The 17,927-nt window shown below is 51.9% G+C and overlaps 1 protein-coding gene and 1 long non-coding RNA gene across 3 annotated transcripts in view; both read left to right on the top strand.

Moving 5' to 3' along the window:
• Window positions 1–1,310: 1,310 nt before the first annotated feature.
• Window positions 1,311–13,948, top strand: LOC138688216 (uncharacterized). 2 transcript variants are annotated; one of them, XR_011327293.1, is made up of 3 exons: window positions 1,311–1,962; window positions 2,815–2,903; window positions 13,446–13,948. It is a non-coding gene; the product is annotated as an uncharacterized lncRNA (long non-coding RNA). The 2 variants fall into 2 exon arrangements; XR_011327292.1 differs by having other exon boundaries at window positions 12,792–13,948.
• Window positions 13,949–14,925: 977 nt separating this feature from the next.
• ABCA5 (ATP binding cassette subfamily A member 5) overlaps window positions 14,926–17,927 on the top strand; it is a 33,844-nt gene continuing 30,842 nt past the window's right edge. Inside the window, exons 1-2 of the mRNA XM_069799365.1 lie at window positions 14,926–14,978; window positions 17,603–17,707. The gene's annotated coding sequence lies outside the window, so the exon portion shown is untranslated. The remainder of the gene's footprint in view (window positions 14,979–17,602; window positions 17,708–17,927) is intronic.

Below are 17,927 nucleotides of genomic sequence, written 5' to 3'. Positions count from 1 at the left end.
ATGGGCCAGGGCTGGCAGCTAAAAGCTCCAAACTTGGGAGCTGCTGGGGGGGGGGGGGGGGGGGTTGCGTTACGCAGGCGCGTTCCCGACGCCCGCCCGCGCGGCCGCCTGGGTGCTGTAGTCCGGAGTCCCGCCGCTTTTTTTTTTTTTTTTTGGCCCTTTTTTTTTTTTTTTTTTTTTTTTTTTTTGCCTTGCGAGGGCGGGGAGGGGCGGGGCGGGAGGCTTGCGCGCCCGCGGAGGCTGCGCGGGAAAAAGGAAGGGAGGGGCCCCCGGGGAGGGCGGGGCGCCGCGCGCGGAGGGCGCGCCTGGGCCGCCGGGGAGGGGGTGGTTGGGGGTTTTTGGGGGTTTTTTTGCCGGCGGTTTTGTTTGTTTTTGCCGGCGGGGTGCGCGCTTGCGGATGCGCGGAGGTGCGCGGGGTCCGGGGGTGGTGGTGGTAGCTCGCCTGGGGGTTTGGGGTTGGTTTGTTGTTTTGGGGTTTTTTTTACCCCAAAGTGCTGGGGATCTGAGGGGCAAGGTCCTTGCCTGCCTGCACCCTTGCCTGCCTGCACCCTTGCCTGCACCCCTCCCTGCCTGCACCCTTGTCTGTGCCCCTGCCTGCCTGCACCCCTGGCTGCACCCCTGCAAGCCTGTGCCCCTGCCTGCCTGCACCCCTGCCTGTGCCCCTGCCTGCACCCCTTCCTGCCTGCACCCTTGTCTGTGCCCCTGCCTGTGCCCTTGCCTGCCTGCACCCCTGCCTGCACCCCTTCCTGCCTGCACCCTTGTCTGTGCCCCTGCCTGCACCCCTGGCTGCACCCCTGCAAGCCTGTGCCCCTGCCTGCCTGCACCCCTGCCTGCGCCCCTGCCTGCACCCCTGCCTGCACCCCTTCCTCCCTGCACCCTTGTCTGTGCCCCTGCCTGCGCCCCTGCCTGCCTGCACCCCTGGCTGCACCCCTGCAAGCCTGTGCCCCTGCCTGCCTGCACCCTTGCCTGCACCTCTGCCCGCCTGTGCCCCTGCCTGCACCCCTGCCTGCCTGCGCCCCTGGCCTGCCTTCCTGCCTGCACCTCTGCCTGCACCCCTGCATGCCTGCACCCCTGCCTGTAGCCCTGCAAGCCTGCACCCCTCCCTGCCTGCACCCGCCCCTGCCTGCACTTCTGCTTGCACCCTTGCCTGTGCCTCTGCCTGCGCCCCTGCCTGCACCCCTGCCTGCTGCTGCGCAGCTCCTGGGTGGTCCCGGCGCGGTGCGGGAGGCGGACGCGGTGGCTGCCGGCTGTTCTCCTTCCCTGACCGGGTGCCGGGGGGGGGGGGCACAGACGCTTCCCCAGGGGGGATCCTGAGGCTCCCTGGGGACCGGGGAACGGCTCCGGCTCTCAGGCTGCAGCTGGAAGCGGACGTGGCGGGGTGGTCGCACCCCGGGGCAGAGCGGGAGCCCACGGGGGGTCTCGGCGCGGTCAGTCCCGTCGTCCCACCCGCGCCCACGGGTGACCCGTGGGTGCGCGCAGAGCCTCCGCCACCCGTCACCCAACAGCGGGAGAGCCCGCCGCGGGGTTCCGATGCACCACGGTGAAAACGAGGGCGAGCGGGGTGGAAGAACATGGCGGAAAGAGGGGGGAAAAAAAAAAGACACGCTCCGTTGTGTCTCCGTTGGGTTTAGATATTAAGGATCCGTTGGAGAGGAACCTCTGGCTTTTGTGCTCGTGGGATGCCGAGGGCGGTGTACGTTCTGCGCAGCGCGGCGGTGCCCTGGCTTAACCACGGCTCTTAGTCGCCTTGTATAACATTAGCAATTTCTTAATTTTTTTTTTTTTTTCTTTTACCCTCGCAGGCAGATCGGTTGAAGTGAGCTCATCCCAAGTCTGAAACAAGAATGTTTTCCAAGGTGGTCAGCTCGGCCCCTGCAGGCTCACGGAGGTTTCCCACGGGAAGAGCCGATGCGATGGCATCCGCCTGAGGATGAGGATGCTGCCTGCATCAGAAACGCAGCTGTACGCCGGGGTGTGGTAGAAGATGGGGACCCCCTTCTGTACGGAGGAACCCCGCTTTGGGGAAAGCTCCTAAGAAAAAGAAAAGATAGGCCTTCCTAAAGCAATGCTTCATATGTTTCATTATAGGAACACTAGAATAATAATAAAAAAAAAAACCCTAAGCGCTAAGAACTGTGCGCTTTAAAAACATTTACAGCTAAATTAATGCCAAGGATGTTGGTTTACACCCCAGTGAAATACTGATGACCAAGGTATAAAAGCCGGGGAAAAGGTTGCATGGAGAACATGTCTGGGATCGTAAGAAGCGCTGCTGCTTCCCGTGCCCTTTTCCCTGGGGCTGGATTTTGTATTCTGTATTGGAGCTGATTTTTTTTATACTGTGCCCTTGCACCGCTCTGTTTCCCAGCTGGCCCCGTGCGGCTGAGCTGCGCTAGGCTGGCGTTCCTCGGGATTTTGCCATTTTTAGCTGCGAGGGCTGAAGTCTGAGGGAGGCTGTAACCCTCAATTAGGGATCCGTTGGTGTAACTTTCCTTATGTTCGGAGTGATTGGGGCGAGGGAAATACGCTGCTGTACGTGGTCCTTCCTGCCAAACTTGCAGCTAAGAGCGAATCCTTATAGCCAAGCAATAAATCCCCAAAATGAAAGGTTTACGATGGAAACGCTGACAAACCCTTAACTAACACATTACAAATGGCAGCGTTAAAATTCAGTAGCTATAAGCTAAATTACCAGCGGCGCGGGCAGCCCGCAGTCCGGAGGCCTCGTCTCGATAAGGATGCGCAGTAAGACCATGGCTTTTAATTTGCTTTTAATGTTTCTGACAACCTTTTGTTGCTCTAACTTGCGCGCAGGTGCAAAACGACGGCTGCTCCTTTGGTTTTTCCATCAAGTTTTTCGATGACCGTCGGAAGAACGTCCATCGGGTGAGAACAAGAGCCTGGTTGGTTTAGGGTGTTTTTTCCTAGAGAGGATGGGGTCCTTGTTCTCCGCAGTTTCCCAGAGTGCTAGCCATGTCCCTTGCTGTGTCCCAAGTGCCATCAGGTGCTCTGGGATGTCCCCATCACATGCAGGAGCTGGGACAGCCCAGCAAAACCTGCTGGCAGCCAGCAAACAGCGCAATGTCAGTTTAAATTGGTTTTTTTTGATGTTTTCCCTATTTCCCCCTCTGCGAAGGCATGCAGGGGTCTGGGATCCCGCTGCAGCGCTGCCTTCCCTAGAATTAGGGCACCCTTCTACAGCACCCTGCTAACGCCGAGGGAAATTTTCTCCCGGCTTTAATGGGTTTAGGCTTGAGCTTGGGACCTGGGGAGGTTTGTCCGTCCGTCACGTGCCGCCCGGCGGACGAGTTTCGGCAGGCGGATGGGGAGGTGGGAGCTGCCCCGGGTTTGGGGTGAGGGGCTGGAGCCTTCCCCAGCCCCTGCGGGGTGTCCTGCCCTGCGCCAGAGCCGAGTGGGGGTGGCGGTGGGTGACCCCACGGAAAGACGACTGGGCTTCCACGGACGGTGCGTCACGGTGCCGGGAAGAAGTTACCGTCAGCTTTCGGTCAAGTGGTACCAAAACACTTTTTATCGCTCACGATTGATCCAGCACAATGCCCAGCCTTCGCGCTCGGCGTTTAGTTTCCCTTCGGCAGATCTTTTTATTTTTAAAGTCTCAATTCTGCAGACAACGTGACCTGATCTCCTTCGCCCTAGGTGGGATTCACCCTCCTCCAGGTCCCCGTCTCTGCTGTTCGAATTGTCTCCTCCCGTGGTCAGCAGCGCTTCCAAGCTGCGGAAAAGGCCGTTTGTCTTCTGAGGGCTTATTAAGTAGTTTTTTAAACGCAACTTGAGTTGCTGGTTTGGTTTACAGTGAAACGCTTTGATTTGCTGGGCAGCAATTAGTTTGTGAGAGCAGATGCTGAAGCAGAGCAGAAAAATCGCTTCGGATCCAGCAAGGTGCCTTACATGAGCCTGTCTCTCCCAATGCATGCAATTGAATTCTCTAGGAACGTTACTTTAATCATCTTGTGTCAATAAGTAGTGCCGTGCCGTGTGCATCCCTGCGCAATGACTTTTTAGTAGCTGAATTCTCTAGTTACGAGTGGCCGTGAAATACAGCGGTATTGCAAAGTGCCTGGGGAGAGAGCAGCTCAGCAGGATGGGAGTTTCTCCTAGGCGGAATCCGTAGGGCTGAACAAAGAGATCTGATTTCTACGTCTGGGTCTGGCCATAACTTTTTCTCTAGAACTTACCCTCTGTGTGTAGTCGTTTGAATTTTATACATGATATGGTTTGTTTACTCCTCCTTCCAGCTTGCTCCTTCATTGCTAAGAAACGAATTTGCTGCAGAGAAATTGGACAAACATGCTGCAGTTTCAGGGCACTACTGAAAAATCTCCCCGCGTTTGTAAACACGAGATTTGTGCTGAAATATGTATTTGTTTTAGGCACGACTTCGTTTCCAGCATTCGCTTTGATCGGGTCGCTTGGAAGGCAAGCCATGTCATGTGGTGGGTTTGTCCAGTAAAAATACAATTAGAGGCTTCGGTTTCAGTGTTTGCGCGAACGATCGCTTGTGGATCACCGACAGGCCAAAAATTAATCCCACGGTTCTGTCCACAAACAACAGCGAGCTCGAGGGGTGCAGCTTCTCAAAGTCGTCCTGCTTCACTCCTGCAAGGCCATTGTGAGAGTTCTGTTATATATTTCCATTTCTTACATCTTGGTGGGGAGGGCTATGTTTTCCCCTGGTTTATATCCCTTCGCTAAGAATTGTTTGGAAAATTCAGATGCTGGTCATGTGTGGTTTATAACTGTTATAAGCATAGATGGTGTGAAACAGAAGCACAACTGGTGTCCAAAACACCTCTGGTACCTCCTTGTACATCCTTGAATGCTAAGACCAGGTTTTTGGGCTCAAATCACGGTTTTCCCAGCGTGTCACACGGCGTGAAGGTGCCGTAGCTATTGCTCTGAAGCTGTTGTGTATTTTGGATGACAACCCTGTGCAGGGACGGACAGAAGTCACGGTGCCTGGGAAGTGGGATCTTCCAAAAACAATATACGCTTTGCAAATGAAGAAACGGAGCAGAGGAGCTTGGTGAGCCAACTTCCATGGAGCCGGAGGTGGGACGGGCTCCAGCAGGACCTCTGCAGAAGGACCCAGTGGCTATTTCGGTTTCCCTCGGTTCCGGTTCATGTTTTTGTTGGATTCTGCTGCTTCCAGCCATCGCCTCCCTTCATGGGAATGGGAGCTGGGGAGAAGGAAGGATACTGGGGGGCAAGGGTAGTGAGGGTTTGGCATGGTCTGTCCTGTGAGAGAGCGTAACGGCTTTTAGAGACAACAGGCAAGACAACGATATTTCCAAGCGTGATCCTATCCCCTGGGCAGTATCCTGTGAAATTTCCCGTAATTTTTTAGCTGAGGTAGTGGTCAGCCCCCATAGAGAAGTGGAGCTGATTGCGTGCAGACAGGTGAATGCCAGCCATTTCCCTGATGCTTCTGGGATACAGCACGCTCACACCACCGTGCCGGTAGAAAATAAAAAAAATAGTAGGAATAAGCACACTAAAGGCTCTGCCTGCTACGGGGCAGGCAGGCAAGGCAGGGCTCTTTGCTACAGAAGATGAAGAAACGGTAGGAAGTTCTCCAAGACAAGAGGGACCAGCTGGAAAAAAGGGATACCCCCGAGAGGATGTCTGGGGAAGGAGCTTGAAGAAAAGCCAAAGCAAACAGCAGGTGCAGATGCTGGGGAGGAGAATACAGCTTGACGAGAGGGAAGGTGAGAAACAATGAGCCGGCCACAGCGTGAGCCGCTTATGGGAGCAGAGACCATCTGCTCTTCACCGGCCTGAATGGTGCCGAGCGATATCCTGCATTCCTTTGTTCCCCGGTTTAAAGGGAATTGCAGGCTGCGAGCATTTTGAAAGCCAAACACGGTTCCCGAGAGTGCAGCTACGTCTTAACTTTTCTATGAATTTCCTCCATCTCCTTCTCCTCAAGACTCTTCTCTTGCAGCCGTTGGCTTGTTGCACGTTTTCCCACCTTGGATCTTGAGAAGGTGGATGAAAAGCCCAGGAGGACACTGCAGTTGGCAAAAGTTAAACAAACCGTGCTGCCCTGGTGCACACAGAGTCGGGAAAGTCTCTCTTTGTGGCTTCAGCCAGATAGCTGGGGAATTCAGAGAGGATAAAATGACCCAAGAAGTACATGCAGCTCATAAAAGCAGCAGAGGCCAATAAATAAAAACTACTTTCAACTTAGTAACCTAAGTAATAGTAAGGTCTTAGAGCCATAAATCTGGCTAGATAATAATAATAATGGGTTGAGCACTCTCTTCCAGGAGGGGCGATGCTAGAGTCTGTTAACCTAAAGAAGAGGGGCAGAGATGGATGTGGAGAGCCATGACATCTAAGAGCCAGATAGGATTTTTTTAATATTTAAAAAAAATGTGAGGTTAACACACAGATGAACTAAAGCAGCCTCATACCTCTGGAAATCATTTACTTGGGGGCTGGGGGAAAAGGCGTTTTTATACGGCGTGTCTTACATTGCATGTCCCTCCTTCTGAGACTTGCAGTCGTGCTCTTGGTGATGTTTTTGTCTCTTGTAAAAAAAGCCTGAAATTTTACCAGGTATGTTTTACGTGGTCACCTTTTTGCTGTGTTGCTGTACAGAGGCGTCCATGCTCGAGACATGCCCTGCATGCAGAAAGCCCCCATTGGCGGTCCTGTTCCTCTGTCACACGTGTTAGGGTTGGCATGGTAGAGGCAGAGCTAAATGTCGTGGCCGCTTTTTCCTTGGCTGCTGGTGGGGGTTTTAACGCTGCAAATATTGCTGGGGTTTTTTTACTGTTTGCATTTCCTCCTATCTGTACTCCGTGCATATATATATATAGGTATATAATAGGTTCTCTGTTTACTTTGGTGAAGTAATGGACCCAAATGCATCCTTCAGGCATCTTGTGAGCACTTAGTTCAGCCTTCAGCCCCAGACCTTTTGTGCTTTGCTGGGTTTGCAGCGCTGGCTCCGGGTCGTTCCCGCACGGCGTACGTCCCCAGCCCCGCGGCGTCGCTCGGTGACGCTGCTGGGGCTGTTCTTGGCTGGGTGTAGGTGTAGGCACAACCTTTGGCCCGGCGGATGGCAGTCCCTCTGAGTCATCTGCCTCGTTTCTCTCGCTCCCTGGCTTACATAGGCATTTAGTTTGGGTTTTTTTTTTTTTCACGTTGTGGCACTGCTCTGTACTTTGGACTTTGTTTCTCACTGTTTTTCCCCCGACTCCCTTGTTCCGCCAATTTTTATTTTTTTTTCAGCAAAACGAGTCACAGGTTCATTCGATAACACAATTAAGGGTTCAACTGTAGATGGGTCATTGTTCTGGATTCCCCCTGGATGCAGACCCATGCCTCCACATGCTCCTGCCCAGGGAACAGGGTCCCACGGGGGGGCTGAGCATCGTGGGGGGGTCCGAGCATCATCGGGGGGGTCCGAGGGCTTCCTTCGCTGCCAGACTAGAGCTGCCTGTAAGCTCTGCGGGGTAGGGATGGTCTTTATCACTCGGTGCGTGCAACCACCACCACGTGAGTGTTTTTGTCGAGGTGGTTTATTAAACCTTTATTCTATTTATGTAGCTCCCAGGGTAACGTGATCTGGAGTTAATTACTGGATGGGGGGGGGGGTTGTGAATATATCTGACGAGTTCGTTAGTGGTAGGCTTTTGCGCTCCTGTTTAACGTGATAGAAATTTGGATGGCTTGCCGTAAACGTCAGCAGCGGGGGGCTTGGATACTGAAGGCGAAGGCAACCGCGAGCCCTTTTTGCAAGGGGGTTCGCCTCTGCACGGCGGCTCTGTTGGCAAAAGCCCTGCCTCAGATGTAGGTGCCCGATGATTTTTTGGGTATGGATGCAATGCTACCCGGTGTCCCAGGTAGGAGACCACCTGGAAATTCCCGGTACGGAGCGTGCAAGGCAAGAAGAAGCCCAAATATTCAGGGCTAGAAGCTGACGCCTTACTGGCAGCCAGGGAGAGGAAGGAGGAGGAGGAATCCACTGCAAAAATGTTCTCAAGCACGGTTAAATGAGGTTGAGCAGCTCCAAAAGTGAGATTCTGAGAAAAGCAGTGCTAAATAAGGGCAGGTAGCAGCCTCTGTCTGACGGGATATTTTTATTGGGCCGGCAACAGGAAGCATAATTTTTCTTTAAATGACAGGTATATCTAGAGTATGCTGTAATACAGAGTCAGCCAGTGCGGTGTTTTTTTAAAGCGGGAAATTATATTTCATAATCCGTACGGCAAAATTCACTGGGAAGGGAACACGGCTGGTGGTGGGCAAGTGTTTGACAGCCGCTGGATCGGGGGCTGCTGCCACGCATGACGGCAGTGCTGATGAAAAATACCTGGTTTCTGCCACAACCCCATCAGCAATGGGGCACGTTTGCCCCCTTTGAACTGTGCTGACTTAAAATAGGCATTTTGGTTCTTTTTTCTACAAACGTAGGGTATCATTCATGACCAGAATGAATATAAGTTTATACCAACATGGCTGTGATTACAGTATTCTATATGCATTGAGTACTATATATATATATATATATTATTCTTGTACCCCTGGCACTGCTGTTGTTCAGAGTCTGTTGATGCTTCAGTTAGAAAACTTGTTTTTTCCAGAGGTTTCTAACTTCCCATAAAAGTCAATACTCGGCTGAAACTCTCTGTGCCAAGTCTTAGGCCAAGATTGCAATTTCTTTTATGAAATTTTATTTTGACCCAGTTTGAATGTTGTTATAGAAGGTGGATAAGGGCAGAGAGTAAAATTTGTGTCTTGCATGCTATGAGCAAATCTCACTCCTAAGAACTTGCATTTTGCGTAACCGTTTATAGAGGTGCAAAATGCTGCCGTTCTCGACAGGGTTTTAACCCTTTTTCTTGATACGCAGCTATAAATTGCTATTGGTATTGGCCTGTACTTGATAATCGTGCCCTGCTTCTGAATATTGGGGAAGTTTTTGGTGGCAAAGAGCTCGTGGCTTTGGCAGTGGCAGAGCACCCTTCTCAGCTGGGTGCAGCTGCAGCCTCTGAGCAGTAAATGCTGAAGGAAGTTGGGTTTTGCACAGTTTATTTTAGTCTCCTTCTAGCTCGCAGAAAGAGGCAGGTCTCTAAATTAGGTGCTCTGAATTGCTGTCGAAGGGCTTCCCTGGCAGAGGGTCCGGGCTCTAGCGTTAGGTGATGCAAATGCATCATCCCTGGTGCTTATAAACAGGTTTATTGATGCAAACACATCGTTTCCAGTAAATATGGAGTATATCTCCTCTTTAAAGCCTGTTCTGTCTTCTTATAAGCCATCGCCTCTGTTCTGGAGGGTGGAATAATTGCTTACAGAGAAGGCTACCTGATTTCTGAGAATAAGTTTAACCGTTGATGGCAACTCACCTGATTCATTAAACCTAAAAAAAAATTCTGGACAACCTGCTTTTTTAACAACTTTATTTTGTTTCAATCTGGATGAAACCAGAGCAGGGAAGCAGCCAGCGGTCCCCGCGCGGTCCCCGCTCTGCCGGGCACCCCTGATGCTCCTAATGAGGGACCGTGCCGCTTGCTGCCTCGCAGCCGAACAAAACTCACCGTAATGAAAAAAGGCACAAGGAGATTACTGTGGTTTTGTTCTCCCCGCCTGTGCCTTGCTGAAGTGCTGGGCACTCGGGAAACGCTGTCTCCGAATAGAAGTGGGAACACAACGGGGAGCTCGGTTTTTCACCTGTAATTTGGTTCTGCCCAGCGCGGTCTCTAATAACGATCCCTCGAAGAAAGAAAAGAGCCGTTCTTCAATGCAGACCCTCGGCAGCGAGAAGGCAGGCTGCTGGCACGAGGCAGAAAACCTGGTGCCGGCGCTCGGCTTCGATAGAATCGCGACCTTTTTGGATGCAGGAGGAGCCCTGCGTCGGGTGAGAATATCTGTGTCCTCTGACGGCGTGCCGAGAACAGCTATGGTTTACAGCATAAATGCCGTTTCTTTTTTTATTTCCGCTTTCTGGAAGGCGAAGGTACTCGTAGAATGCAGAAGGAGGAGCGTGCCAAGGGCTCCCGGCGTAAGTAGCCCTTAGGTTGTGGTCGCTCGGTCTCCCGAGGTCAGGAAAGCATCTGCAGCGGAGCAGAGGGACAGCCAGCGCCCGAGCCGTGAGAAAAATGGATCGAAACGGGGACAAGAAATGGGCTGGGAGCGGGACTCGGGTCAGTTAATAAGCAGGTGGTAAGTCCAAAGGAAAATGTAAAATGATCTGGTTTTATCTGCGCTTGAATCTCGGCGATTTGTGCTGGGCCTCTGGTTCTCAAAGGGCTCAGCAAAGCTTTTGTAAAAAGAGAAGCAGTGAAAGAGCAGGTGCTTACCTGAAGCTTCTGCATCACTGGACAAAATCATTTCAGCCTTCCTGGGCTTTTTGCAAACTCTCTGCTGAATGGGAAGAGCAATCAGAGCAGGCGCATTCTTTCCAGCTGCAACATAAAAGCCGTAGGGGACAGAAGGGCCACATGCACCAAACTGAAATTCGAGAATAATGTTCCAGCTCTGGCCATTTATTTGTTGTCGCGATGCTGAACTTGTTCTCCACTCTCAGCCCAGCACAAGAAAGGATGGGCAGAACCTCCCATATTTGATTGCAAGAAATAGAGCCTGCTCTGCTGTCCCCATCTCCCTCTCGCTCTGTTCCACGTCCAGCTGTAGCAGGTTTTGCACAGTCCTTTACACCAGCAAGATGAGCAGGGCTGCTACCGAACAATTTGGAAATGGTCCTTTGTGATTTTAATCCTTTTTTTTTTTTTAACTTTTGAAAGGCTGAGTCACTACCTACTTAAAGAAAGGAAATTCAGTTAGTCATGTTTCCTTTCCAAAACACGATGGATTAGTGCATTACAACTGCAGCGCATTGAACTGTATTTCCATAATATCCTGTTCACTGAATCCCTTAGGTGAGTGCCTGTGCCCAACTTTCTTTTTCAAAGAAATACTTCTGTAAGGAGATCCTTTAAAAAGACAGTGGAAGAGGTGCCATTCTGCATGTGCTGCTGTGGCTTCAGAGCTCCCGATGTGATGCAGAGAGTCCATCAGCCCAAAGTGATGAGAGCTGGAAAAAAATCCCCGCTGCTTTAGCATGAGCTGTCTGCCATTTGGGTACAGAAAACAAACTAGAGACTTACTAGCAGAAGCACCGGCAAAATACAGAGTTTGGATGTTCAAGTTTTCTTTTAGTTTTAAATTCTATATTCCATCCGTATTACTTACATACGCGGAGCAGAAACAGCGTGCTAAGGAGGAGCTGAGGAGCCAGGACCACCCTGGCACCAGCAGCATCTCCGTAGGCGTTGGGTACCTCAAACCGAAGAGACTGACCGCTGGGTTTGTTGGACTGGGGCTGCCACATCGCCCCGCTGATCTCCAAGCACCCCCCCGTTAATTCCCCCTGCTCTTGAGTTTCAACTCAGACTTACATTTCCTGAATGCTTTGTTATTTTACCTTTTGTCGTCAAGCTCACGTAATTTAGTTTAAGCAACAACTACAGCAGGTTTACACTGGACTCCTGAGCAGCGGGAAGAAACATCCCAAACTTTCAAATAAATGTATAAACGTTTACAGCTCCCTGTGCTCGGTTGTTTTGCCAGGTGCCGGCTTGGTTTGTTAGTGGCTTTGATGCTGATGGAGCTGCAGAAGTGGAAGCATCGCTATTCTAAGCAGAAAAATGTTTCCGTGAAAAAAAGTCAGATTGTCGGTACCTCCCAAACCTTTGTGCAACCGTTCGCTCAGCTTCGTTGCATTTGGTGGCGCTACCTGGGTGTAGCTGCTTAGATCTTTATTCCTGTTAAAGAGATGAAATTGCTTGCTTTGTCTTTAAAGTTTTTTGCTCAGAAGTAGAAGTTGGACGGGTTTCTGGTGCCCGCTGCTTGCAATAAGCAGTGCCCATCCCCGCCTCAGACGCAGACTCTTTTCAGCCTTGAACAAATTACATCACCCTTGGCTTTTTGTATCTATAAGCGGAGATTATGTTTAAAGCATCTGAGCATAGAGGGCTGTTGTAAAAATTAATTAGGTAGTGGTTTTAATGTACTTTGAAGATGAAAAGCATTGCGGTGCTTTAGATGATAACTCCTCTCCGGAGGCTCTCTCCCCGTCGCGCAGGTTGGTTTTGACTCTCTCGTAGCGATGCCGCTGCGCGTGTCCTCCGTGGCTCTCCGGCCACAAGCAGCACCCAGTACCACGGGTGTCTCGCCCGTCCGCCGGTAAAATGGATTTTAGGGGATGTTATCTTCCCGTAGGACACAGCCCGATGTTTTGGAACAGCCCCGTGTGAAGCTGCTGCCACCGTGCTTTGTGCAGACCGTTTGCTTTTTCTTGCTCTGAGCTGTGGGCCAGGGGGGGTTCTTGCTGCAGACCCCGAGCTCTGAGCTCTTCCCTGGGAGGACAAGGCTTGAGCGGAGCGGTGGTTGTGCTAAAATACCCTGGACTCCGCGGAGTTCGAAACTTTGCAGGTAGAACATGAATATGAGTCGTTAAAACTTTGAAAGTATAAACAGAGACCACAACCAAACATCAAAGTGACCAGAATTCAGCCCCAGACGGGCTTTTATTCTATTTAATGCTAGATGGATGAAGATAAGGAGTTTAGGGTTTTTTTAATTGAAGCTCAAATTATGCCATTGTATTTACCTAGTATTCATTAAGCAAAACTAAAGGGCATTATTTAATTAGAGTACTTTTATCTAATTCTCTTTGTTAAGGTGGAAACTAATGAAAAGAAGAAAGTTTCCAGTTAAAGCAAGCCTTTCTGATTTTTTTAATTTTTTATTTTCCCCTAAAGGAAGCGCTAGCATAAAGATTGGGTGGGATTTGATCTTTTTCTGTATGTGAGGTATCTGAAGAAGCCTGGACCCACCGCTGCTGGGCTGCACCGCACTCGGGGGACACCTGGTGGAAGCAGCTTCCTCCCCAAAACCTCGTCCCCAAAAATGTCCTCCCCAAAAACCTCCTCCCCAAATCCTCGCCGTGCCGGCCCACGGGATTTCTGCTGCTCAGGGGCTGCAGCAAAAGGTGCCTGTGCCTAACGAGGGCCCTGGGACCAGGGCTGGGATTGAATCCGGGATATTTCCGATCATCGCTGTAGGCAAAGGTGTGAATGCAAAGGCTTCTGCGTGGCCGTGATACCTGCTCGTGTAATCAGTGCTTTCCACTTTGTACTGTGCTTTGAGACCCTTTTCTGCTTTCCAGGTGAGGACGCAGCCTCCTCCGCTCCGTTTTCCAAGTAAAAATATTGAGTCCGTACTGTTCTTACAGAGCTGTGCTTCAGCGCAGGCGTGCGTGACGCTGGTGCGGCTCCTCAGGTGCAAAAAAAACCCCCAACTCGGGCAAGAAATTTCAAATATTTCTCCGTCAAACCGCTGTGCTCCTCCGCGAGAAGCCGAGCAGTCAGTCCTTGCTGGAGCACGAGGAGCTCGCGCATTTTTTTCCTGAGCAGGCACGCAGCACCTCTGCTGCAGGACTCCAGATGCTCAGCGACGTTCCTGGGTTTCATTTTCAGCTCAGCCTTTCCCAGCAACTTGCAGGAGGCGTTCGGAAAAAAGGAGGATGTCGGATCGCGGTCATGGGGACGGGATAATTAAGATCTCGGTGGGTTTGATCCCATTCTGGTTGTCAGCAAAAGGCTGTCACGGACTAAGGCAAAGGGCCTGGCCGGAGGGTAGTAGGAATATTTGCTGGAAAGGGAATGACTCCGGTGGGAAACATCACACACCGTCAAGGCACCGAGGTAAGGAACCACCAGACGTAAATGATGGGAATTCAGCTTTTGTATTCAAGGCAGCGTTTTCAACGCTTTCATTCTATTTCGGGTAATGCAATAAAATATTGGTGACCTTCGGGATGCAAGGAGGAACCAGCACCGCTGGATGTATGGAGTCGCTCCCACCCATCCGTAAATCTCCGGGTCCCCAGGGCCGTACTTCCAACCCTTTTCCTTTGCTCCCTGGTGAAGGGGGGGGGGTCCTGGGAAGGGGGGGTCCCTGGGAGAGGGGGTGTCTCGGGTGGGGGGGTGTCCTGGGAAGAGGGGGTCCTGGGATGGAGGGTCTTGGCAAGGGGGGTTTCGGGAAGGGGGTGTCCCCAGAAGGGGGTCCTGGGACAGGGGGGGAGTCCCAGGAGGGGGGTCTTGGGAAGATGGGGGTGTCCTGGGATGGAGGGGTCTTGGGAAGGAGGGTCTTGGGAGGGGTTGTCTCGGGAAAGGGGTGTCCTGGGACAGAGGGGTCCTGGCAAGGAGGGTCTTGTGGGGAGGGGGATGCTGGGGAAGAAGGTGTCTCCAGAGGAGGGGGGAGTCCCAGGAGGGGGGGTGTCTCAGGAAGATGGGGGTCCCAAGAGGGGGAATGTCAGGAGGGGGGTGTCCTGGGATGGAGGGGTCTTGGGAAGGAGGTTCTTGGGAGGGGGTGTCTTGGGAAAGGGGTGTCCCTGGTGGGGGGATCCCATGAGTGGGAGTCCCAGGAGGGGGGGACTCCCAGGAGGAGGGGGTCTCAGGAAGATGGGGGTCTCGGGAAGGGGAGGTCTCAGGAAGGGGGTGTCCCCGGAGGGGGGGGGGGGGGTCTTGGGAAGATGGGGGTCTCGGGAGGGGGTGTCCTGGGACAGAGGGGTCCTGGCAAGGAGGGTCTTGGGGGGGGGTGCTGGGGAAGAAGGTGTCTCCAGAGGGGGGGAGTCCCAGGAGGGGGGGTTCTCAGGAAGATGGGGGGTCTCAGGAGGGGGGTGCCCTGGGACAGAGGGGTCTCGGGTGGGGGGGGGTGTCTCGGGAAGGGGCTTTCCTGGGAGGGGGCTTTCCCGGGAAGGGGTGTAGTGTGTGGGGGGGGAAGCTGCCGGCGCTGCAGCCCCTCCCGTGCCCGGCAGGACCCCGGGGGGCGGTGGGTGGGCAGCAGCCGCCGCCCCGCTCCGCCCCGCTCCGCCCCGGGGCGGCGGTGGAGCAGCCCGGCCCCTGCGCCCAGCGCCGGGCGGGGAGCGGAGCCGAGCCGAGCCGGTGAGAACCGGGGGGGGGGAGAGAGAACCGGGGGGGACCGGGGGCAGCTCTGCCGGCCGTTCTCCGCTGCGGATGGAGGCGGGGACCGGGGACACACACACACACGGCGGCTGCTGTACCGGGGAAAAGAGCCCCCCCCTCCCCGAGGTGTGTAAAGCGGGAAGGGGAAGAAAAAAAGGAGAGGAAGAGGAGGAGTTTTGCTGTTGGTGGGCGTCGTTACTCGGGAGTAAATGCTTTGGGGGTGGGGGGGAAACGGTGAGGAATCGGTATTTATAAAGGGGAAAAAAAAAAGGAATGGTGGGTGTCCCCCCCCCGGCTCCGCGGCTGCAACTGCGGGAGTCCCCGGGGGGCGATGGGTTTGGCCGGGGGGGGATCCGGGGAGGTGGGCTGGGACCGGGTTTTTGGGTGCCGGTTGGTGTTATTTCGTTCTCCTGCAGCGAAACGCGGAGGAGGTCGGAGGGTTCGTTCTGCAGATGCCGCGCTCCGTGGTGCTCGTCAGCCCCAGGCGCGGCTGGTTTCCCTTGGGATTCAGGGAAGGGAGAAAATCCAGCCCGGTTTTAAAAATGCCTCAGTAAATCATTTCGCTTCAATAATTCAGGCGCAGTAAGAAGCGCTTGAGAGTTTTTCTTAAGGAGCGTTTAGGCTGCCGTCTTCTTGCAGCAGGATCAATAACCTTATTTTTCTTATCTTTCTGCAGGTGTTGTTCACTGATAAGTTGGGGTTTTTCCCTCAAGCCACAGCTCATTTAGCTGAGGCTCACACACAGACAGCAGGTTTTTTTAGCTTAAAACCCAAGGGAAACCTAACATGCAGCATAAAAATTACATAAACTGACCATTGTCAGGTTGATGGCTGGGGGAGCGAGGGAGGTTTTCCTGAGTATCATCTGATTGTTATTCTCCCCCCCCCCCCATAAAAAGCACTAGCATCTCTGATGTGGAATTAAAGCACAAAAAGAAATTAATTTCCTTGAGCTTGCTTTGATCGAGAAGCCCACAAATAGTTGTGTTTCAGCCACTTCTGTCAGTACCAGATCAGAAGGAAGAGGCTAAATCGTGGGGGACTTTCACAGGTTAAGAGTATTTTCATTTTGTCTGGTATTATGCAAATAAATGTCTTGGCCGCTTCTTTTTCTGTTCAGCCTACAGGTTCATGTTTTTTCATCTGGAGTTTCTAGGAGGGTTTGGGTTTTTTTTTTTTCCCCCGGATACAATTTTTCACCGTTCAGGTGATGCTTCTTCAGTGTTCTTAATTGTGCGTTATGTAGCTTCATTAGCCTATGGGGAGATGGCAGGTATCAAGAAATTAATTAATGTTCTTAAAGTGACCCTTCCTCCAACCTAGGTGATGTAAATCAAAGCATGGAAATGTTCTAGTGAAGATGTGGAAGTATTACTGTTTCAGTTTTTTATAACTGCATAGAAAATAATTAAAGAAACAGTAACTGGCATTAGTGATTGAATCCGATTAAATCAGCTTTGCCTGTTTTCTGGATTTCAGTAAAACAGAGGAATGTGAGGGAAGGGGTTTAATGCAGTCATGTAGCGTTCAGCAAGGATCTCGACCGAGCTTCTCCTCTTGTGAGTGCTCTCGAAATCTGCTCCTGAACGCAAACAGCAGAAGCACAAGCTCTTAACGGGGCACGCTGTGGGCAGAGGGGAGAAGCGTGTTATTTTTTACAACCTGTAAGCAATAGCTGCTGCTCTTGATTATTTTTAAAACACTCTGCTGTCATTTCGAGGCATTTCTTGCTCGAAAATATCCAGAGGAGTTGTATGCGGGTTTTTTTTCTGCAAGAATTAGTTGTTAGCATAGGTTGATGTTTAAGCGTTTTGTGGTTGGTTGGTTTTTTTAATCAAAGGAATTTTTTTTTAATTTTTTTTTTTTTTTTTCCATTTTTGAAGTAGATTCGATGGGACTTGATCGGAAGCACTCCAGGCTCTAGGTGGGATCTCTTCCCAAGGTTTGCTTTTCAGTGACATGCAGCCGTGTCCCACGCGGGTCCTCGCGCTGCGTGTCCCTGCAGGGGGTCGCTGTCCCCCGGGGGACCCCGACACCCACCGGAGGAAGCCGTGAGCTGTGGGTTTGGTTCCTCGCAGGCACCTTTCCCCTCCTCTCTTCCCTCCTACGCTCAGAGAAAACGCAGGCTCCCACAGAGCTGTCTCTCTAGGAGCAGTTTGTGTATTTGAAGTTCTTCAAGCTGAGCTCGTAGCGGCGGTCCTGACATCTGAGCAACCTCATGTGTTTCTTTAGTTGATGTCTGTGCTCCAAAAATAGATTTCCATATTAAAATACAGCTGGGGAAGGAAGCTTGAGCCATGTGTTGTCTGACAGATAACAGAGAAACCAGGTCCTGCTCTGAATACGCAGTCCCCAAAGCCATCAGTTCGCTTTTTGAATAAGTGTCGGTAGCTGTAAAATCTGGACTACGGATAGATTCTTAAAATCTGCGCTGTCTTTTGGGTGAAATGTTGAGAAACAACTCAGTGGCATGCAGGTGTTGCTGCAGGTGGGACTTTCGGCCGGAGCGGTCGAGGGGCTGGAAGGGTTTGGTGGGGTGAAGACCCACGCGAGTTCTCACGCTGTCTCTGCCCAGCAGCTCACGATTATATTTAACTTCACAGGTGAAGAAACGGAGAGAGATGTAGATTGACCGGGGACTTCGAACCTCAGGCAGCAAAACCGGGGATAGAAACCTGGTGGTTCCCCAGCCTGCCGTCCCTCGCCAGGTACGTCCTGGTGGAATGGGATGCTGTCTCCTGGAAGAGCATTTTCAATTTTAATTTACTTTTTTTTTTTTTTTTTTTACCCCCCGCAAAAAAAGATTATCTTCAGCACTACTGTGCTGTGCAGCTGGCTTAATGAAAAGGTAAAAAATAATGAAAATAAGTGCTGCTGGATCTGCTCCAGAATGAAAAGGGGCTACTCGCGGTAAATTGAACAGTTTGC

This window comes from Haliaeetus albicilla, chromosome 12 (genome assembly GCF_947461875.1).
Source record: "Haliaeetus albicilla chromosome 12, bHalAlb1.1, whole genome shotgun sequence".
NCBI classification, from domain to species: domain Eukaryota; kingdom Metazoa; phylum Chordata; class Aves; order Accipitriformes; family Accipitridae; genus Haliaeetus; species Haliaeetus albicilla.
The sequence above is the reverse complement of the archived record's forward strand: the minus strand, read 5'-3'. Positions and strand labels throughout refer to the sequence as shown.